This window comes from Eulemur rufifrons, chromosome 7 (genome assembly GCF_041146395.1).
Source record: "Eulemur rufifrons isolate Redbay chromosome 7, OSU_ERuf_1, whole genome shotgun sequence".
Classification (NCBI taxonomy): domain Eukaryota; kingdom Metazoa; phylum Chordata; class Mammalia; order Primates; family Lemuridae; genus Eulemur; species Eulemur rufifrons.
Window position 1 is genome coordinate 206,618,821 of NC_090989.1, and position 24,219 is coordinate 206,643,039.

The 24,219-nt window shown below is 38.2% G+C and overlaps 1 protein-coding gene across 1 annotated transcript in view; it reads right to left on the reverse strand.

The window, feature by feature from the left end:
• FANCC (FA complementation group C) overlaps positions 1-23,834 on the reverse strand; it is a 219,736-nt gene extending 195,902 nt beyond the window's left edge. The window contains exon 1 of the mRNA XM_069476304.1: positions 23,782-23,834. The gene's annotated coding sequence lies outside the window, so the exon portion shown is untranslated. The remainder of the gene's footprint in view (positions 1-23,781) is intronic.
• Positions 23,835-24,219: the final 385 nt, after the last annotated feature.

A 24,219-nucleotide genomic window follows, 5' to 3' on the forward strand; every position in this document is an offset into this window, starting at 1 on the left:
AATACTAAAACTTATGGAACGTAGCAAAAGCAGTTATAAGAGGAAGTTTTGTAGCAATAAATGCTTACATTAAGAAAAATGAAAAATCTCAAGTCTTTACAATTCAAGGAACTAGAAAAACAAGAAGAAACAAAGCAGAAGGAAGGAAATAATAAAGATCAAAAATAAAATAAAATATAAAAATAATGAATGAAATAGAAACTAAAAAAGATCAATAAAAAACTAAGAGTTGGTTTTTTGAAAAGGTAAACAAAATTGACTAACCTTTAGCTAGACTAATAAAAATAGAGAGGAGACAAATAAAAGAAAGGGGACATTACAACTGACACCACAGAAATATAAAGGATCATAAGAGACTACTATTGACAATTACGTGGCAACAAATTAGATAACCTAGAAGAAATGGATAAATTCCTGGAAACATATTACCTATAAGATTGAATCATGAAGAAACAGAAAACCTGAACAGACTAATTACAAGTACGGAGATTGCAACAGTAATCAAAAACTTTCCAACAAAGAAAATCCCAGGACTAGATGGCTTCACTGGAGAACTCTACCAAACATTTAAAGAAGAATTAACACCAGTGAGCTAGGCACAGTGGCGCACACATATAGTCCCAGCTATTTGGGAGGCTGAGTGGGAGGATCGCTTTAGCCCAGGACTTCAAAACAAGCCTGGGCAACAAGCAAGACCCCATCTCTTTAAAAAACAAATGAATAATAAAAAATTTAAAACAAGAATTAACACCAATCCTTCTCAAACTATTCTAAAAAATTGAAAAAGGAGGGAACATTTTCAAACTCATTCTATAAGACCTGCATTACCCTATCACCAAAGCCAGAAAAAGACACTAAAAGAAAAGAAAATTATAGGCCAATATTCCTGATGAACTCAGATGCAAAAATTCTTCAGCAACATACTAGCAAACAGAATTCAATGGCACATAAGGATCATATACCATGATCAAATGGGACTTATCCCTGGGTTGCAAGGGTGATTCAGCATACCCAACAGTAATAGAATGAAAGACAAAAATCATATGATCATCTCAATAGATGCAGAAAAATCCTTGAAAAATTCAACATCCTTTCATGATAAAAAAAAGAAAAACCCTCAACAAATTAGATATAGAAGGAATGTATCTAAACACAATAAAGACTACATATGATGGACCCACAGCTAACATCACACTGAACAGGGAAAAGTTGAAAGCTTTTCCTCTAAAATCTGGACAAGACTAGGTTGCTCACTCTTGCCACTCCTATTCAGTATAGTACTGTAAGTCCTACCCAGAGCAATTAGGCAAGAGAAAGAAATAAAGGGCATCCAAATTGGAAAGAAGGAAGTCAAACTGTCCATGTTTGCTAACATGAGCTTTTACACAGAAAAGCCTACAGATTCCACCAAAAAAATTGTTAGAACTAATGAACAAATTCAGTAACGTTGCAAGATACAGAAATCAACACACAAAAATCAGTACTGTTTCTATACACCAAATATTAATAAGCAAACTTTCTGAAAAATAAATCAAGAAAGCATTCCCATTTAAAACAGCTACCAAAAAAGAAAATATCATGCAATAAATTTAACCAAGGAAATGAAAGATCTCTACAATGAAAACTATAAAACACTGATGAAGGAAATTAAAGATAACACAAATAATGGAAAGGTATCCCATGTTCATGGATTGGAAGAATTAATATTTTTTAAATGTCCATATTACCCAAATCAATCTATGAATTCAATACAATTCGTATGAAAATACCAATGATAATCTTCAGAGAAATGAGAAAACAATTCTAAAATTTATATGGAACCACAAAAGACCCCAAATAGCCACAGCAATGTTGAACAAAAAGAACAAAGCTGGAGGCATAACACTAGCTGACTTCAAAATATACTACAAAACAATAGTAAGAAAAACAGCATAATACTAACATAGAAACACACATAGATTAATGGAACAGAATAGAGAACCTAGAAATAAATCCACACATTTACAGCCAAATGAATTTTGATAAATGCACCAAGGACACACATCAAGAAAAGGACAGTCTCTTCAGTAAACGGTGCTGGGAAAACTGGATATCCACATGCAGAAGAATGAAAGTAGACCTTCTCTCTCACCATTTATAAAAATCAATTCAAAATGGATTAAAGACTTAAACCTGAAACTATGAAAACATGCTAGAAGAAAACATATGGGAAATGCTTGATGACATTGGTCAGGCAAAAATTTTTTTAGATAAAACCTCAAGAGCACAGGCATCAAAAGCAAAAATAGACAAATGGAATTATATTAAACTAAAAAGCATCAGTGCAGCAAAGGAAACAATCAACAGAGTGAAGAGACAACCTACAGAATGGGAGAAAATATTCACAAACTATGCATCTGGGAAGGAATTAATATCCATAATATATAAGCAACTCAAAAAACTCAATGCCAAATAAATAAATAATAACCTGATTTTGAAAATGGGCAAAGGACCTGGAACCTAATTTTCACCAAAGGAGACATACGGCCAATAGATATTTGAAAAGGTGTTCAACATCATTAATCATCAGAGAAATGCAAATCAAAATCACAATGAAGTATCACATCACACCTATTAGGATGGGTTTTATAACAAGTGTCAGTGAGGATGTGGAGAAAAGGAAATCATGGTACACTGTTGGTGGGAATGTACATTATTACAGCCATTATGGAAAACAGTATGGAAGTTCCTCAGAAAGCTAAAAATAGAACTACCATACGATCCAACAAGCCCACTTCGGGGTATATATCCAAAGAAACTGAAATCAGGACCTCGAAGAGAGATCTGTACTTCCATGTTCACTGCAGCATTACTTAAAAAAGCCAAGGTATGGAAACAACCTAAATATTCACTGATGGATGAATGGATGAAGAAAATGTGAGATATAGATATGTCTGTATATATAATAGAATATTATTTAGCCTTAAAAAAGAAAGAATTTATAATTTGCAACAATATGGATGGACATGAAGGGCATTATGCTAAGTGACATAAGCCAGATGCAGAAAGACAAATATTACACTTGTATTTTAGATTCACTTGCACATGGAATCTAAAATAGTCAATTGCATAGAGGTAAAGAATAGAATGGTGGTACCAGGGGCTGGCGGGAGGTGGAAATGGAGAGGTGATGGTTAAAAGATACAAAGTTTCAGTTCTGAAAGAGAAATAAGTTCTGGAGATGTACTATACTGCATGGTACCTATAATTAACAATATTGTGTTGCATACTTAAAATTTGCTAAAAGAAGGCCAGGCGCAGTGGCTCACGCCTGTAATCCTAACACTTTGGGAGGCCAAGGCAATAGGATTGCTTGAGGCCAAGAGTTTCAGACCAGCCTGAGCAAGAGTGAGACCCCCTCTCTACAACTATTAGCCGGCCGTGGTGGCGCACACCTGTAGTCAGCTATTCGGGAGGCTGAAGCAGGAGGATCACTCAAGCCCAGCTCGTTGCAGATGAGCTATGACTATCCCACTGTACTCTACCCTGGAAGACAGTGAGACACGTCTCAAAAAATATATATATTTTTGCTAAAAGAGCCAGGTGTGGTAGCATACACCTGTAGCCCACCTAGCTGCTTGGGAAGCTGAGGCAGGAGGATCACTTAAGACCAGGAGTTCTGAGTTACAGTGCACTATGCGCATCAGGTATCCACACTGAGTTCAGCATCAATATGGTGACCTCCTGGGAGTGAGGTGCCGCCAGGTTGCCTAAGAAGGGGTAAACCAGCCCATGTCAGAAACAGAGGTCAAAACTCTCCTGCTGATAAGTAGTGGGATCACGCCTGTGAACAGCCACTGTACTTCAGGCTAGGCAATATAGCTAGTTCTCATCTCTTAAAAAAAAAAAAAGGAAAAATTTGTTAAAAGAGTAAACCATTTATTGTATTCTTACCGTACACAGATGAAAAAAAAATAATAATAATAAAGGGGACAGGAAGAAACTTTAGGAGGTAATACATAAGCTTATGGCATTGATGGTGGTGATGGTTTCATGGGTGTATACTTATCCCCAAAACCATTGAGATATATACATTAAATATGTACACCTTTTTATATGCCAATCAGACCTCAATAAAGTGATTTTTAAAAAAACAAATGCATATGTTAAATCTAAAAATATCAAGAATCTACTATACAGTATATTAAAACTCCTCTATCGCACTCTAATTTAAAACAACATAAGATTCATGATATAGACACACTAATTTAAAGTATGAAGAGGCTTCATTAGGCTGGGCATGGTGGCTCATGCCTGTAATCCTAGCACTTTGGGAGGCTAAGGTGGGAGAATCACTTGAGGCCAGGAGTTCCAACCAGCCTGAACAGAGTGAGCCCCCATCTCTACAAAATATTTTTTAAAAATAAAAAAAAAAATTTTTTTAAAGTGGCTTCATTGCCTGGAAAATAGTAAAGAGGAAAATCTCCAAATATCATGTCTTTGGATGACAAAGAAGACTTTGATGAAGTAAAAAACTCAACAGATTTGAAAATAAATATATTGGTATTTTTAATGCTCTTTTAGTTCCCACATCAAATGCATAAATCTTTGTTAGGCATTGTTTTTCTTATATAAGGGTAATTCATTTGGATTTTCCAGCATGGTTGTAGTAAAGCATAAATTAGGAATTTTACATTTTTATTGGATTATAATAATTCAAACATATGAGTTTGGATGTGAAGACAGAAAGTAAAGAAAATGCAGGTAGGGTGTACTGAGTCAGCCAAACAAGCACAGGTTATATGTTAAGACAAGACTGGGCTGGCTTTACAAATGGAGTATACACCAAAATAAAGAACATCAAACACGAACACTGGCATTCACATTCAAGATATTCACAACTGGATTGTGGCAGGCAGCTCTTGTCCACAGAATGCCTTATGGTATGTTATGTCTAAAATTTTTCAAAATTATAATAAGGGCCAAAGGTAACTCATGGCTTTTGTGGATTCAGGAGTAATGTCTCATGACTCTAATCAATCCTCGTAAAAAAAAAAAAAAAAACTCTTTAAAATCTCTTTTCTTTCAAACAGTAACATTAGTCATAGTCACTGGTCTTAAAATACAAACTAAGCTGCAAAGTGAGAAGTGCTATATGGTATAGGAGACTAGGTGGAGCACTTAACCCAGACTTTGGGTGTCAGGGAAAGTTTCCAGAAAAAGACACCCAAAACTGAGAACTGAATGATACGTGGAGCTTCACCAAGTGAACAGTAGACAGTGTACTCCAGGCAGAAGGAACGGCATGTATGAAAAACTGAGGCAAGAGAGCCTTGGACAAAGTATAGACTAACAAGACATAAGGCAATTGTTTTAGAATCCTGCCAAAATCAAGGATGACTTCCTTCTCTAGGTGCCCACGTTGACTTCTTTTTTTCAATATGGAGATAAACATTGTAGGGCATCTAGAGATAGAAATCAGCCAAAGGATCACTCTACTGATGCTTTTGTATTTTGATCTCACCATTTTTATCCCTCTACTGGTGACTTGCCTGCCTACCTTCATTGCTTCCTTCCTCCCTCTCTTCCTTTCCCAAGACTTTCAGGAACCACACTCTCTAAGGGGAAGACATAGAGGCCCACAGCTTCTGTTGGCATGTCTGGCAACTGCTTCAAAGTGCGCAGATGTTGATTCTTTTATTACTTCTGGCGAAAAATGATAGACTGGTGATACCTAATCACCTACATTACTTTGAGTAAGGTTCATTAGACAAGTTCTCTCTAGTTTGTAATAAAAACATTAAAACAACATCAAGTATAATGTCTACATAGAGATTTCTCAAAAGAATCTGATAATTATTCTCTCTTTGTGTAGCAGTATATATATATCTTTTGGAAGAGGGGCACACAAATCTGACTGTGGTTTACTAATGGATAGTAAGTCACAAAATATCTTGCTTCTCACAAGAAAAAAAAGCATCATGAATAAGGGTTGGTGGACTTTGGGCTATCAATTTTTTTTTTTTTTTTTTGAGACAGGGTCTCACTCTGTTCCCCAGGCTAGAGTGCAGTGGTGTCATCATAGCTGACTGCAACCTCAAACTCCTGAGCTCAAGAGATCCTCCTGTCTCAGTCTCCCAAGCAGCTAGGACTACAGGGCGCATACCACCAAACCTGGCTAATTTTTTGTAGAGACAGTGCCTTGCTGTGTCGTTCAGGCTGGTCTAAAACTTCTGGCCTCAAGCAATTGACCTGCCTCAGCCTCCCAAAGTGCTAGGATTACAGGAGTGAGCAAGCATGCCTGGCCTATAAGAGTAAATTTTACCAAAGCTGTCACCCTGCTCAGGCAAGTAATAGATGAATTTGAAAGGACTTTATAAGACAGGGCAAGGACTTTGGACTTCATTCTAAGAGCAATGGGAAGCCACTGAAGGATTTCTAGCATGAAAGTAATATAATCAGATTTGTGTTTCAGAAAGATCACACAGAAGCACTGTAGAAAATGGACTAACAGGGGAGACAGAAAGACCATACTATAACATGGAGAACCATCTAATTATAGTAATTGAAAACTAGTCTAATAGCATGACATACATACAAGAGATACTTAAGAGGTAGGATACATAATACTTACTGTTTAGATTGAACATGGCAGAAAAGGAATGGGAAGAGTTAAGTAAGGATGGTGCTCAGGTTTCTGATTAGGGAACTAGGTGCAAGTGCTACCATGTACTGAAAGGGGTAACAAAGGAGTAGGAACATACTTGGATAGAAAGATGGGTTCAGCGTACAGCATGGTGAGTACAAGATACTTGGGGCATCCAAATGAAGAGGCCCAAGAAGCAATGGGCTATATGAGTATGAAGATTAAGAAACAGACTTGGACTAAAGACATAGATACAGAAACCATCGACAGAGAGAAGGTAATTAAAACCATGGAAAAGGATGAGAAAACCCAGGGGATATGAGAAAGGAGGAGGACTGGGCCAAGGACAATCGGGATGAGAGAGCTAAGGAGGGTTTAGTTGGCCTATGGACATTTAATTAAATAAACGAAGTGGGTAAATGTGGTTAATCATGACAACAGTTATGTTGAGAGAACAAAGCCTTGTACCCAGGGAAAACTGACACTGGTTCGGCTGAGAAAAATTAGCAGGTCTATATGAGGTAACAGGAATGCCCTCCCATTATGCTTTTGGCTGTAGTTTACAGATTTAACCTGCCACCTTGACAAAGACTATAGTCATCCAAATAAATAAAAATAAATAAAAACAAGCTGGCAAAATCATGGTTGTTCTAGTTTTCTTTAATAGATTCAAAGGGGATACCATCTGTGCAGCCAAGCAACATAGAAACACAAGAATCATTCTTGTAACGACCAATGCAATCCAAAAGCCATATCAAGATAGCACAGACAGTAACATCAGATGTAGTTTCAAAGTGCTATAAAACAAAATGATTCTACTTTTTGGTTCCAGGCTTTAAAAATACTATGGTATATGTGGTTTTGAGTAAGATTTTAAATTGCAGTCATGTTCTTCAACTAGTGGCAAAAAATACAATTTTAGTCTGACACACCATTTACCCTAACTTTAACTTTATTTGAACCTTAAGGATACTCTTGCTAAGTATCCTAAGGTCAATTAATAACAACTTTCTAAAATACATTGACCTTGTAGCCAGACAATTATCAAAAATCCCTATAATTTATAATGAGCAATAATAAAACTTGAAATTTTCCCAGTTTCAGCTAGGATTGCCCCAGAGATAAAGAACATATTTACTCTAAGAAATTCTATGTGATTCATCTGTATGCCACAGATATACAGTGCTTCATTAACAGTTATTCTATTGCTAGATACAAGGCTATATATAATAAATACCCACATTCAGACCACATTTTGGTAAAAAGGTTACCCAATTTAGTACTGAAACTGTTCTCCATATCTAATTGCCTTCATGGAACAAAACCCTGTTTTCCAGCCCCAGAATAGGTTCTATCCCTTAATCAATACTTAACCCTTCTTCAAATGAAAGTTACTAACATCATCACAAATATAATGCCTCTCTCTATACTCAAAATTCATCTCCTCCTGAAACTCTGTCCATTTTTATCTATCATTCACTCACAACGTATGTCATTAATGTCACACTTTCAGTCAGGTTGATTTACCTTTGCTGGCATATTTCTTGCACCTTCTACATGGGCTAGTCCTTCCTCCCACAATGCATCACAAACTCCAAGGAAATAGGGACTTTTTTAGTCATCTCTTTATAAGGATCTGCACACAAACGCCAATTGATATTAGTGGCCAGCCAATTCTATGGTCTTCCAAATACAGGGAATCAAAAAGGAATAAGGTTCCTTAATACCTTATTTTATATTAAACAATCAGAAAGTCACATATTTATCCTTACCTTTCTCACCTCACCCTCCAATCCCTATCCAGTGAAAAACTAGATCATTAGATTCAAGCAGAGCGAAGACCTGATAAGGACAAGGTTGATTAAGAAAAAGGAAGAAGAGTGCGATGGCTCACACCTATAATCCTAGCACTTTTTGAGGCCCAAGTGGGAGGATTACTTGAGGCCAGGAGTTCAAGAATAGCCTGGGCAACATAACAAGACCTGGTCTCTACAAAAAAATCTTTAGAAATTAGCCAGGTACGGTGTCAAGTGCCTGTAGTCCCAGCTACTTGGGAGGCTGAGGCAGGAAGATCACTTGAGCCATGGAGTCTGAGGTTGCAGTAAGCTGTGATCACACCACTCACTCCAGCCTGGGTGACAAAGCAAGACCCTGTCTCTTTAAAAAATAATAATAATAAATAAGAAAAGAAAAAGGAAGAAGTCTGAGGAATTAGAAATGGGGAAAGAAAGTAAGAAAGAAAGATCAAAGCAAAATAACTAAAATGAAAATGTAAGCCAAAAATAATAAAAAGGAATAAGATATATAATAAGGCAATAATGTCAAATTATAACCAAAAAAAAAGAAGTCTGAAGGAAATAAATTCAATCTCTTGCTCAAGTTGAACCCTAAACCACAGCTCACAGGGCAACTGACAACTTTAAAATCCCAGTCCAGGGACATGTGGTTATCCCACCCTGGTACTTGTTACACCAAATATTACTGCTAACTTGGGGTGCTCCCATGTCAGGATGAGAGGACCACCAGCATTTACACTCCCTGCCAACAGATACATCAGTAACTGGGGGCTGGAGGGAGAAGCAGAATCACAACAGCAGGCCAAGGACTGCACAAAGTGAGTCTGGTATTGAGGTTAAAATTAAATGAAAGCGAAGAGAAATAAGACAAGGGAGGATGAGAAGAACAAATACAGCATCAGAGTGGGCTCTTTCTATGTGTAGGGAAGGCAAACATCTGGAATTATTTGGTGCTGAGTGCCACCAAATTTAAGACTGTTCCTCCCTTGCAATTATTTCTTAGTAAGACCACACAAAGAAAAAATAGACCTAGAAGCTAAAATGATGAAGAGTGGTTAAAGTCGGTATAATAATAACCATTAAAAAACACACAAACACATTTTTAAAGTAACAGAGCAGTTAAAAGTGCACAAAGAATATTCCTGACTGACTTGGAAAGATATTCATCTTAAGTTATATAAGGAAGCAGCAAATATGTATAACAGCATGGTAATATTTTTGTAAAAATATATATTTGCATATGCATGGGAAGTCTTCAAATGATTCCAAAATAAGTGCTGGTATTATGTGTGATTTGTAGTTTTTAAAAAAAAATTTCCTGTGTTTTTCAATTTAATTAAAATAAAAATAATAATCCTTTTAAAATAAAAAAAGATCCCCTTCCAGATCATTCAGTCTTTATCCTGATTAAATGTAATTTAATGAATTAGCAAACTATCCCTTTCAAAGAGTGCAGCTCTGGGAGGGCTGCCTCCCATACTGTGGAGAGAAGGGGCCACTGGCCAAGCCCAGCTGCATTATGGCGGGGGAAAAAACACAAGTTTTCAAGACCAACAGTAAGGTTTGAACCCAGCATCACTATTCACTGGTCCGGTGACCCATGGCAAATTATGTGACATTTCTGAGTGCCAACTTCACTCTCTTCAGAAGTGGAATAACTGCCTCAACAGATTGTTCTGAGGATTCCCGAGAACAGCTCCTACCTATGAGGACACAGACTGGTGAGGCAGGTACCAGAGAACAGTCGCCTTTTTGACCACTGCTATACTTTTTGTTATCTCATGAAATAATCAGTTCTGAAAAATTCCAGAATGTTTGCCATTTTCAATGACCTCCCCTCTGCCTGGGAATCCTCCAATTAATCCTCAACAGAGCAGCACAGTTACTGATGCTTCCTTCCAAATCACCTACACCTACCCCTTCCAAGAGTGAGCAGAGCAATTATCCAGCAGAGTGAAACAGAGGAGCAGGGGTCAGAGAAGGAACACCTGCTTGCTGAAGTGCTTTGTACTATGAGAAAGCCCAGTAGGATAAAAAACAGCTCTTCTACGGGCACATACTGCAGAAGCATGGACAAATGAATTGCAGATGTCATTATAGACTCAGTATGACATATGACACTTTAGCTGAATTTGCACTACAATGGTTGTTCCCTTTTTAGTGTTGTTTTAAAACCCCCAAGAATGTCCACTACAAATTCTAGTATTCATAAGTATGCATTGAACCTAATAAAGTTCAAAACCACCCAGATGGGGAAAAAGAGGGGGAGAAGTGTGATGCAACTATCTATTATAGAACAGGGTTGCACAGCCAGACTTTCTGCAGTGACAGAAATGTTCTAGCTCTATCTATCCCATACAGTACTGTAGGCACTAGCTTCACGTGCCTTCTGAACACATGAAACATGGCTAGGGCAATTGAGGAACTCAATTTTTCATTTTATTTAATTTTGATTAATTTAAATTTAAATAGTCAAATGTGGCTACTGACTATGGCATTGGACAGGATAGGCCTAGAACCTTGGGTTAATGACTTGTGCTTACTTACAAAGAGTGGTATGTGGATGAGTTAGCTAAGTTTAAAAAGCAAACAGACACACACGCACATCCAGCACAATGTTAATATTCTCTGGCTACACACAGAATTATAGAATTCACCTTGATAAAGCTGTGGCCCTTGTCTGACCTCAACCTGTCTTAGTAAGTTCGGGCTGCCATAACAAAATATCATAGACTGTGTGGCTTAAACAATAGAAATGTATTTTCTCACAATCCTGGAGGCTGAAAATTCCAAGATCAAGTTCTGGCTGATTTGGTTTCTCGTGAGGGGTCTCTTCCTGGCTTGTAGGCAGCCACCTCCATCCTCACATGACTTCTTTGTGCTCATGGTGGGGGTAGGGGTGGGAGGAGGGGAGAAAGATCTACCTCTTCTTATAAGGCCATCCTATGAGATTAGGACCCCAACCATATGCCCTCATTTAACCTTAATTACCTCCCTAAAGGCCTTATCTCTAAATGCAGTCAAATTGCAGGTTAGAGCTTCAATATATGAATTTGGGAGGTTGAGGGCACAATTCCTAACATAACCCTCCACTCTTCCCTAACTAGCCTTCTTATCATGAGTTCCAATACTCCATGGACTATCTTTCTCACCATTAATCATCTTCTAGAGCTACAGTTGCCAACTCCCAGGCCACTGGACTGATACTGGTCTGTGGTCTGTTAGGAACCAAGCCACACAGCAGGAGGTGAGTGGCCAGGGCAGCTTCATGTATTTTACAGCCACTCCCCATTGCTCACATCACCACATAAGCTCCATCTCCTGTCAGATCAGTGGTGGCATTAGATTCTCATAGGAGTACGAACCCTACTGCAATCTGCGTATGTAAGGGATCTAGGATGCGTGCTCCTTATGAGAATTTAATGCCTAACGAGGCACTGGAGAGCAGCTGCAAATACAGATTATCATTAGCAGAAAGGTTTTGACTGCACAGTAGATGTAATGTGCTTGAATCATCCCAAAACCATCCCCCCAACCCCTGGTCTGTGGAAAAATGGTCTTCCATGAAACCAGTCCCTGGTATTAAAAAGGTTGGGGATCACTATTCTAGAGGCTTAGATTTCTGCCTACTCTCATCACACCACCAGTTAATACCTGAGTAAGACATACACCCTGCTACCAGACGCCTCTGAAATTGACCAAGATTAAAACTTGGCTTTGACCCTCAAAAATGGCTTCTTACCTCTTAAACCTATTGTGCAGAAAAGAGTTAACATACCATGACTGACAATGCTCTACTTAGAAATGCTTGCAAGGTTGGCCCTTGCTGGCATCTGGGAACTTGGATTGTGGGAGAGTTCCCACCACCGTAACTAAGAGGGATTCACTGTGCCTAAACTGTTTGTACAAACAATGTGATTTATGCCAAACACTTGCTTTCCTTCTAGGAGTCTGGAATTTTGGTAGTTGCTAGCCAGAGAATACATATATGCCTATCACCCAATAAAAACCCTAGGCACTGAGTCTCTAATGAACTTCCCTGGTAGACAGCATTTCACATGTGTTGTCACAACTCCTGGCTTGAGGAATTGAGTGTGTCCTGTGTGAGCTCATGGGGAGAAGACTCTTGGAAGCCTGTACCTGGTTTCCTCCAGACTTTGCCCCATACAACTTTTCGTTTTGCTGATTTTTCTTTCTATCCTTTGTCTGAAATAAAGTATGACCATGAGGACAACTCTATGCTGAGTCCCTATGAGTCCTCATAGTGAATCATCAAACCTGGGGGTGGCCTTGAGGAACCCTAACACACAAATCAATCCACTTTCTTGATTCACATTCCCAAACACATATCTCTAGCAGAAGAATTCCATATTCCTATATTTTAATCTTTCCAGGTTTCACTCCAACCCATAACTCTGCCTGCGCTGGCCGTATCCAGTCTATTTCCTACAATTATCACAACTACTCAGAATAAGGTGACCATTAACTCATCAATTCTCTGTGCCAAGGCTTCCAGAACTGGGGTGAATATTTTCCAAGAGATAAAAGAGATAGGGAGAAGCTTTTTTAATATAAAAATGTTTTCTAATAAAAATCAGTCTCATTTTATTTGCCCTTTCTACAAGAGCAGAAGCTGCACAGCACCCCTAGAATTTGCCTAGCAGGTTCTTCTTCCTCAAAATACCCTTAAATGTTAGTCATCCATGGGTTTCCATCTTTCATCTTACTTACCATGGACCACTCCATTTACTTCCATACCTTTAGCTTCCATTTGTGAAAACTAACTCTTTTAACTTCAGCCCAGTCATCTCTCCTGAGCCCTGGAAACTTATCTCCAGTCACCTACATTATAAATCCTACAAATCAATCTTTAGGCTGATGCTCTTCTTGACACTTTTGTTCAAAAAAATCATCTAGAGCTGTTTACAACTCAATTGAGCTGTCTACAACTACTATTATCACAGCAATCCAAAGTTAGACTATTTGAATCCTTTCCCTAACATATCTTTTGAGTATTCCAGCCCATCCCAACCCTATTTAGTAGTACAGTATTATAGAACTTGGTCCCATACTATGCACAAAGAAGCCATTTAATAAATATTGATTCAATAAATTAATATCATCATCCATCTATCAGATCTGCAGCAAAACAGAACAGAACACCATCCAGGTAGACTAGCTGTATTCAGGAATATCACTACTGGTAGTTTCACTTTTTTTAGTTATATATGAATCAGAATTTTCAAAAAGTGGTTTGGAATAACCAGCTAGCCATTTTAGGGAGAAAATACAGTTGGATGAAAAATTTTAACTTTAAAAATTAAACATCTTGTTTTAGGAAGATACTAGAGGATTTGCTCCACCAAGAGGAAGGAGAAAACCAAGAAAGAAGACAATAGCAAACAGAAGATTCAATATCAGGGGAAGGCCAGAAAGATGGATGACAGTGAAGGGAAATCACATGGCAGATACAAAAAAAAAATTTTTTAACAGGATACGAAGGGGTTCTTTGTATCTGCCTGAATTTCCTTCTCAAAATAGAAAATTTTTGAAATGCCAAAGTAGTTCAAAGAAACTTTCACAATCTAACTTAAAAAAAAGAAAAGAAAAGAAAGAAAAAGAGAAGAGGAAGGAAAAAGCAACAGCAGCAGTCTGTTGTGGTATCTTTTATGTTGATGGAAAGATCTAAAATTCCTCTGTGGATATTACCATATCAAGATATCACCATTACCAGCTATGTGCTTTCACAATTACCAATCTAGGTTACAACATGATAATTGACAATGGTTGGCTTCAACTGTCCTGGTCAGAAATTATGTTTAACAGGATTTCAAGAACAAGTTTAAATGAGACAGATCCAACTGTCTTCTTTTGATAAATGATGCCTCTCTTTAAAAGAGCACTAATGACACCTTATAAACAGTCATTTAACTGCTCCACCAACCAATTTAGAGGCTTTGCCAAAAGTCCAACTAAGAAATTCAACAAAGGCAAATGAAATTTTTAAATGCAGTCACCGATAAACAAGTAAGCAAAAACAAAACAACCCAAACACACACACACTCACACATGTGCACAAGAAGTAGGGCAAAGTCCAGTTCATTCAGAGCTTCCAGTGGACCCTTGCACACTCTTAAATTTGACAAAAATCTTGCAAGTCTTAATAGGAAATCAGAGCATAGAAAGTAGCTTTAAAAATGACGATATGGCCAAACTGATACCTCACCAGTTGTCCCACTAAATGCAAACTGAGAAGAAAAATACAGTGGTGTAGGTTTTGAATGCTTTTCCCTCCTTGTCTAGCTAAAAGACAAGACCACAAAAAATGCGCTTAGAATCATCTAGAATAAAATTTTTTCCTTAAATACAGCATTCTAAAATGTCACACTAATACAATCCTTAAATAGTAACTATTTTCAGCATCCTTTTATTTTTAAATTGACCAATGCAATTGGATTCCATTAACAGCTAATTTTTGCCAAATTTAACTCTAACAAACTCATTTAAGTTAAATGACCATAAAGAATAAAATACATATATTGTATTTTTGCATTCCTATAATTCAAAAGCAACAGTATTAAATATTTTCAGGCTCTGAATAGACATGCCATACTTCAGGCTAAAAGCATATTTTATTCCAAAATTAGGAGTGAAAATAAAGCTAAAAAAGAAATTACTTCTCAGTGTTGAATTCAGTGGCATTAATATTAATGACAATCCCACTCATTTCAAAGGCATGTCCCAGAGTGTTTATATTATGAAAAATGGGTCTGGAATGTCATCTTCAGTAAATTTGAAATTGTTTAATCTGAGGTTTTGCTAGATTTGTAACAGCTGCACTTGTGTTTACAACTATAATGAGGTCTTCACAGCATGGCACTCCTTTACACATTTTTTTAGATCTGGTTGTACTGATCAACGGAAATGAGTTTGATATCTCTCTATAGCTACAAGTTTAGTTAGAATAAAATTTTGTTTTGGATTAACACTGTACAACAAATGCATCAAGGACCTTTAGAAGTTTTATGGTATTGGTTACAGAAAGATAGGACAAAAACTTCCATTCACATACAAACATTTGGAAAATGACTCAATTTGTGTTTCTGGAATTCGAATTTTGTTTGGGGAAAAGATATGCATATCGAATACACCGTGGATCTAATTTGTTTGCTGGCATTCATTGAGAGTCTCAGGGCACGTTACCAAGCAGAAACTGGTTAGGCAGTATTCAAAAATTACATTTCTTCTAATGCCCCTATTTACACAGTAGAAAGATGTAACAAAAAGCCTGCCAAAGACTTGCTTAAGAATGCTTCAGCAGGAAGCTCCAGCACTTCCCCCCATGGATGTGGCTGTTGGTGTAATGAAAAGAGCACCAAATGGGAGTTAGTTTCCCTGGGTAACAGTCCAACCTTGCCACTAACCTCAGTTTCCTTCTCTGTAAACATTTCAAAGAGAAGTCAATATTGAAGGTGAATGCTTTCTGCTAAAATCAGTTGAGTCTGAGTAACCAGAAATGCCCAGTTCTTTTGATTATTGAAAAGGTTATCATTCCATAATCATTAAGACACATTTAAAAGCTGTACAAACACAAATATCCCAAGAAGTTCTTCAGTATCTCCTTTTGAGCAATCTCTTGGGAACCCCCTAATTCTGAGCCAAATTAATTTTTCTGGAAAAGGCCCCACTCTATTACTCTTTTTTAAAAATGCCTATCTTACCTCAGCACATATGATTACTGTGAGAATCTCATATAATCTATATGAAAATAATTTGGAAAGTACAATGAACTTTAGGGATTATAACCAAAGTAACATTAGAATTGAATCAAGAAAACAAAAAGTGAAAAAAATCCATGTTTATTTTATAAAACCAATGAATTTTTTTAAAAAGTCAGAACAAAAAGCTTTGATTTCTAAAGGGTATATATTACTGCTCAGGAATAATAATAATCTTTTTCCTACAGATATGAAACTTTGAACTCACCAGATAGCCCAGGTTATTGCAGTAATTTCCCCAATAAGTATGATAAATTTGTTATGATCTACAAATTTTTTTCTAAGTGTTAATTTGACAAATGAATACATTTCAAAATGATTCAAGTTAATAAGTTACTTTAGGCAAAAGTCGTAAATTAGAATGTCCACAAAAGATAAGTTGAATTAGTAAAGCAATCAGATGGGCTTGCAACAACTAGAAAACAAAACACTGTCCAAAGAAGACAGCCAGGATTTAGCTCCTGCCAGCTGCCGCTGAAAGAGAAGTCAGACTTAAGTGTTCTCAGACTGCTTTTCTTAGCCCATTTTGTGCTGCTATAACAGAATACCCAAGAGTGGGTAATTTAACACATTGACCACCACACTAGAAAAAAAAATTTTTTCCCTGGGGCCACGGTGTTTTATGAAAACAAAACGATCCTTTCTAATTTGTTATTTTTTATTGTTTTCTGTGTGTGAGTTATATGAAACACAATCCACGTTTTTAGAATTAAATTGCCAATATTAATTGTAACAATAAGAACATCAACAAGATTTTCATGAGAACCAACTGCAGGGTTTTGCTTCACGAGGCCCCAGGCTCAAAACTAGCCTGAGTTAAATACAACTCACATGGCAGTCAATGTGTTAAAGAACAGACATGTATTGGCTTCTAGTTAGGAAGGCTGGGAAGTCTAAGACTGAGGGTCCACATCTGGTGAGGGCCGCCTTACTGTGTCGTATTGTGGCAGAAAGCATTATGTGGGGAGAGAGAACTTGAGAGAGCCAAACTCACTTGTGTAACAAATCCACTCTCAAAGTAACGGACCCACTCCCACGATAACAACATTAATCCATTCATGTACATCAATAATACCTAAAAAAATGTTTAAAAGATAATTAACATGTAGTCATCTAGTCATAGCCACTGTGGCCACAAAACAATGTAACCAAAAATGGTTATGATCAAGTACATTTTCAAAGAACTACCCTATTTTCACCATTCTTCCTCAAAAACACATAATTCTTTTAAAACTCAAATGATTTTAAATTAAACCAATTAGATTTAAATTATTTTAAAACCAAAAGGACTTAGTACAATTTCAGGCAAACATTAGATGTGTACAGCACACACATGTAGAACTAAATGAAGATACCAGAAACTTTGAATAATGAAATAAGTTTCTAGCTTTTAATACCACCAAAAGATTGTCACTACCAAAATTCAACATATTTTTAATTGTGATTTTATTTCTTAACTTACAACTACTCAATTTTAAAATAAAATCAGTCACATTACAGCATTTCAAAGAAAAATATTTTTATATTTATGATACTCCTAAAACTGGCTGCATAGTTTCAAAAAAATACCAATTCATCAAAATACTTATCATCAAGAAAAAGTTTCACTAGCTTTGCCAACCGTTTTTGTATAATGGTTAAAAAATCAGGCCAGGTGCGGTGGCTCACGCCTGTAATCCTAGCACTCTGGGAGGCCGAGGCGGGTGGATTGTTTGAGCTCAGGAGTTCGAGACCAGCCTGAGCAAGAGCGAGACCCCGTCTCTACTAAAAATAGAAAGACATTATCTGGCCAACTAAAATATATATATAGAAAAAATTAGCCGGGCATGGTGGCGCATGCCTGTAGTCCCAGCTACTCAGGAGGCTGAGGCAGTAGGATTGCTTGAGCCCAGGAGTTTGAGGTTGCTGTGAGCTAGGCTGACGCCACGGCACTCACTCTAGCCCGGGCAACAAAGCGAGACTCTGTCTCAAAAAAATAAAATAAAATAAAATAAAATAGTACTGGTCAGAATCAGAAATATGGGGTATTATTCCAGGTGCCAAATATATTAGGTTATTAAGTATAACATGTCTGATTTCCTTAAGTACTAAGTTTGACAGCTGATATCTCTGACATTTTACTTTGACACTTCTTGTTTTTTTTTTTTATTGTGAAGGTACATCCTCATTCTTTCAAACACACACTTTGGCTTGTGATCATCAATTTTTTTAGAGCAATTTTTGTGAAACTATGGATAAGTCAACAATTTGTGTTATTTTTTAAAATGAGTTCCATCGTGGAATCAACACAGTGCAGACAGCTCAAAATATCAACCAAGTGTTTGGGGAGGCTGTGGCTAATGAATGAACAGTACATTGATGGTTTGAGAAGTTCTGTTCTAGTGATTTTAATCTTGAAAATGAACCACAGGGGCAACCTGAGACCAAAGTGGATAATGACAAGCTGAAAGCTATAGTGGAAGCAAATCCATCTCAACCTACACGTAAATTAGGCCCAAGGTTTGACGTTACTATCCCAACAATATTGGACCATTTGAAACAAATTGGCAAGGTAAAGAAGGTGGATAGATGGGTTCCGCATGAATTAAATGAGCGTCAGGAGAGATACCATCTCAAAGGTTGCCTTTCTTGGCTATCACAACATGAAGGCGAACCATTTTTACACCATATTGTTATGTGATGAAAAATGGATTCTTTTTGACAATCTCAAGTGTTTGGCACAATGGTTGGATAAAGATGAAGTGCCAAAACACAGTCCAAAATCAAATATTCATCAAAAAAAGCTAATGGTATCTGTTTGGTGGTCCAGCACTGGTATGATCCACTACAGCTTCATGAAACTTGGTCAATTACAACAGATGTCTGTTGCAACCAATTGGACAAAATGATAAGGATGCTTGTGATTGAACAGCTGAGGCTGGTCAACAGACACAGTCCAATCCTCTTGCAAGACAACGTTGTCACACAAACAACGCTGCTCAAACTACAGAAGCTGGACTTGGAAACTCTCTGTCAACCACCATATTCACCAGACCTTGCACCAACTACCACTTCTTCCAGGCTTTGGACCACTTCTTGCAAGGAAAAATATTCAATTCTCAACAAGCTGTAGAAAACGCCTTTCTCGATTTCATCGCCACTTGCTCTCCTGGCTTCTTTGCTGCTGGCATAAAGGAGCTACTGTTAACATGGCAAAACTGTGTAGACAGTTTAGGCACATACTTTGATTAATCATACTGCTTCTTGTTTGAGATATAATGAACTAAACTTTTGATTCGAAAGCACATATTTCAGATATAATGACCTGCTACTACAGAAAATATTACTTCATAAATAAACTGCATGCTGTTATATCACTAACACAGGGCTACTCACTCTTGAGGCCTCTGATTAGTGACACATAGGTTCAAAGAAAAACAGAAATTAGGCTTCATTTGTCCAAATCTATATTTTATATAGCCTGTATTATAAGCTTTGATCTGTACAGGTAGGCTAAGGAGTCATCATAATCTACGTTGGACAATGTCATGTTTGGGTACCCCACATTCAGAAAGCTGGGAAAGGTCCCTTTTTTACTTAACTCAATTAAAAAAAAAGCAAGCTAGGGTTAAATACAAGTGATTCTTTCAAAGAAGTATAAGTGTTACCAATCTACCAAAATATATAATCCACATGCATTGTATACACCACATATAATAAGATTTATAAAATGATACCATATCACCTAGAATGTTTTTTGTTTCTAGTAATCAAAAACCCAACTCTAGTCACCAAGATAGGCTAAGTTATGCTGTAGTAATATTTTTCTCATGCTGTATGTCTGGTGTGTATGTGGGAGATGAGAGAGGGGTCTGCTTCACATAGACACTCATGGATCCAGGTTGATGGACACTCTGACATCTCAACACCAAGCCTCCATAATCAACATGGCAAGAAGAAGAGAGCTAGGTCATGCATCTGCTAATAAATGCTTCTACCTGGAAGTAACCTGCTTAAAAACCTATTGGCTAGAACTATCACATTGCCCTACCTAGCCACAAGTTAACTGGGAAATGTGGAGGACAACATAGATCTTTCGTAAGTATTATTTCTGCCACACCAAACAAAACTAGCTAAAATAAAGGGAACATGTTGGTTCAAGAAGTTGGAAAGTCGAGAAATAAGGCCAACTTCATAGTTGATCCATCTCTCCAACCTGCTCGCCTCATAATAGCAAAACAGCTTCAGCGATTACAAGACTCACATTATAGACCACACCACCCAAAAAGTGAGTACACACTGCTGTTCCACCATCCCAAACAAGAGACCTCAGATGTATTGAGATTGGACTTGCTTATGACCAGCCCTAATCAATAACTGTGAAACAAACAATGACTGTGGACCAAGCAATAAAACAGTCACATTGCTTTAAATCAATCCCAGGAGCTAAGTGTGGGGTTAGTGTTCACCAAAGCCTATAATATAATGACTACTGAAAGAAAATCTAGGCCCCGTTAGGACAGAGAAAGGAGGAAAAGATGCTGGATAGACACCCAGCAAATGTCAACAATGGTTATATAATAAAAAAGAACATACCCTGAAGAAGCTAGCCAAGAGTCATAGAAATAGGCATACACACAAAAAACAACAGTATGAACTGCAGTGCATAAGAATAGAGGAAAAATCATTATTCATAACCAGAAATGACCATCAAGGAATCAGGGGTTGATAAAGAAATCTACGAGTTCAGCAACTGAACTTACACATAGAATTAGAAAAAATAAGGCCGCACACAGTGGCCAACGCCTATAATCCTAGCACTCTGGGAAAGCAAGCCAGGAGGATTGCTTGAGCTTAGGAGTGCAAGACCAGCCTGAGCAAGAGTGAGACCATGTCTCTACTAAAAATAGAAAAAATTACCCGGGTGTGGTGGTGCACTCCTGTAGTCCCAGCTACTTGGGAGGTTGAGACAGGAGGATGGCTTGAACCCAGGAGTTGGAGGTTGCAGTGAGCTATGAGATGATGCCACTGCATTCTACACGGGGTAATACAGCAGGACTCTGTATCAAAACAAAAAAGAACCAGCCCAGGAGGATGTTGGAAGTCACTAAAGTAAATAGTACCTCCAAATTCTTATGAAAGAAACAAAAGTGTTTCACAATTCTTCACTTTTGAACCAAACCAGGTAAGAGATCAGAGACAAACTCATATACTTAAATAAGGTCCACCCTGAATAGAGTGTGTGTGTGTGTGTGTGTGTGTGAGAGAGAGAGAGAGAGAGAGAAAGAGAGAGAGAGAAACAGCAGCCTCAAACTGTCTTATGGGCAGTCACCAGAATTACCAGACCCCAGATCTCAAATTCCACTAAAATAGGTTAAATTTACATAAAATGTTTATGTGATATATTTATTCTGTATTACCAAATCAGCATTGGGTCTCTAAAGGAAAATGAAAAAGCAAGCTCCAGAAATCTGAAAAATGAAAAACAGGAGTAAAAGGTAATGAGAAATATAGTCAGATGTAAAGTCAGGTCATCTGGGAACCCTGCCCGTTGGATGCGGTAAGGCTGACCACAGTTCCAATCCCTTCCTCTTCCCCTCCCCTCTCTTAACCTCACTTCCCATGGTACCTGTACTGTTTCTAATTTTCAAAGGTCTGGAAAGGGGCAAAGAAAATATAAAGCCCAATTCACCATTTTATAAAAGCCTGACAGTCTCACTAAAACCTGTTTTTTGTCATGTGGAGGTGGGAGTAACCCCAGGTTTTATTTTCAAAATTCAAGAAAACAAATGAGCTAAACACTCTCACCACTCGCTACTTCTTGAGGAAGTTGGAAGCAAAGATGATGGACCAGTCCGGATCCAATCAGGAAAGAGAAAACCCCACTTAGTAATAAGGATTATTCATTATAACGGGATAGGAGTAACAAGAGATTGGCTATCCAAAAGTAAACAGACCTCTAAAAAATATAGGAATACCAGACACAAGGAGAAACCACTACCCCTAGGGCTGAGATGGGGGCCCAAAGAAAAACACTCCTTTCTCCCAAGGTAAGAGATCACGACCTTTTTGGAGCAGGCATAGCCATGGCTCAGTGAATAGCAGAGATGTCTCTGCGGGACACTACACCAGCACAACTTGCCAGAAACCCACCCTCTAGGGTTCCAGGCAAAGGTGTTCACAGGGAGGTGTCCCACTGTTCCAAAATTGCCTGAGGGCGATGCTGGGGTACACTGTTGACCGCTGGATACTGCTGACCACAGCGCGCCACAAGAGCCTGCGCTAGAGAAGCTGCACACACCACATGAGCCAGCGCTACAGAAGCACATATGCTGGAGATCCGGCTCTGGGGAGGCTGCACACGCCCGGGAGCAGGTGCTGGAGAAGCCGCACGCGCCAGGGAGCCGGTGCTGGAGATGCGCACACGCCTGGGAACAGGTGCTGGAGCAGCGCACAAGTCCGGGAGCCAGCGCTGGGGAGGCCGCACACGCCAGGGAGCCGGTGCTGGCGAAGCACACACTGCGAGCTGGCGCTAGAACAGCCTCACACACCACGGGCGCCTGACACTGGAGAAGCGTTGCGCGTGCGAGCCGGGGCTGAAGGCACGCGTGGGAGCTGGCGCCGGAGAGGGCGCGGTCACGCTTACACAGACACAAGCGGGCGCCAGAGAGGCAGCGGGCACGCGCTGGCACACGCTTGAGAAACCGCGGGCACGCGTGCGCGCACGCCTGCGCTAAAGCCGCGCGCATGCGCACAAGGAACGGTTGCTGCAGAAACTGAATTTGTGGTTTAAAATTTCCCTATAAAGAAAAATCCAGGAAGAGATGACTTCATGGTTGAATCCTATCATATATTTAAATAAAAAATAATACCAATCTTTCACAAACTATTTCAGAAAAAATAAGAGAGGACAATTCCCAACTTTCCAAGATGTTAGTATTACCATACATACCAAAGCCAAAAATTTCACAAGAAAAAATACTACTCACCAATATTCCTCATGAACATAACACAAAAATCCTAAACAAATATTACTAAGCTAAATCCAGCATCATATAAAAAGGATTATATAACACGACCAACTGGGATTTATTACAGGAAAGCAAGGTTAATACAACATTCACAAATCAATGCATATAATAAATCATATTAACAGAAAAAAGGAACAAAATCACATGGTAATGTCAATAGATGTAGAAAAGCAACATTTCTAACATTTGTTCATGATAAGAATTCTCAACAAAGTGGCTCACGCCTGTAATCCTAGCACTCTGGGAGGCTGAGGTGGGAGGATCGCTTGAGGTCAGGAGCTGAAACCAGCCTGAGCAAGAGGGAGACCCCATCTCTACTAAAAATAGAAAAAATACGCTGGGCATGGTGTGCACACCTGCAGTCCCAGCTACTGGGGACGCTGAGGCAGGATGATTGCTTGAGCCCAGGAGTCTGAGGTTGCTGTGAGAGCTAGGCCAACACCACGGCACTCTAGCCCAGACAACAGAGCGAGATTCTGTCTCAAAAAAAAAAAAAAAAAAATCTATTAACAGAAGGCAAGTTTCTCAATCTGATAAAAAGCATTATGAAAAACTTATAGCTAACAACATACCTAATGGTAAAGATTGAAATGTTTTCTTCCCAAGATGAAAAACAAGTCAAGAATGTCAACTCTCTCCACATTTATTCAGCAACACACTGGAGGTTTTGGCCATTGCAATCTGGCAAAAAAAAAAAACCAAAAAACAAATTAGACATCCAGACAGGAAGCAGCAAAAATCATCTTTATTCACAGATGACATGATGTTATATGTAAAAAATCCTATGGAATTCACACACAAAAAAAACTGCTGGAAGTAATACATTCAGCAAAGTTGCAAGATATAAGATCAATATACAAAAATCAATTGCATTTTTATATTAGCAATAGACAAGCCAATAATGAAAATTTTTAAACAGTTCTATTCACAATAGCATCAAAAATAAAACACTTCAAAATAAATTTAACAAAAGAAGGGCAGGATCACTTAAAATTACTAAATATTGCTGA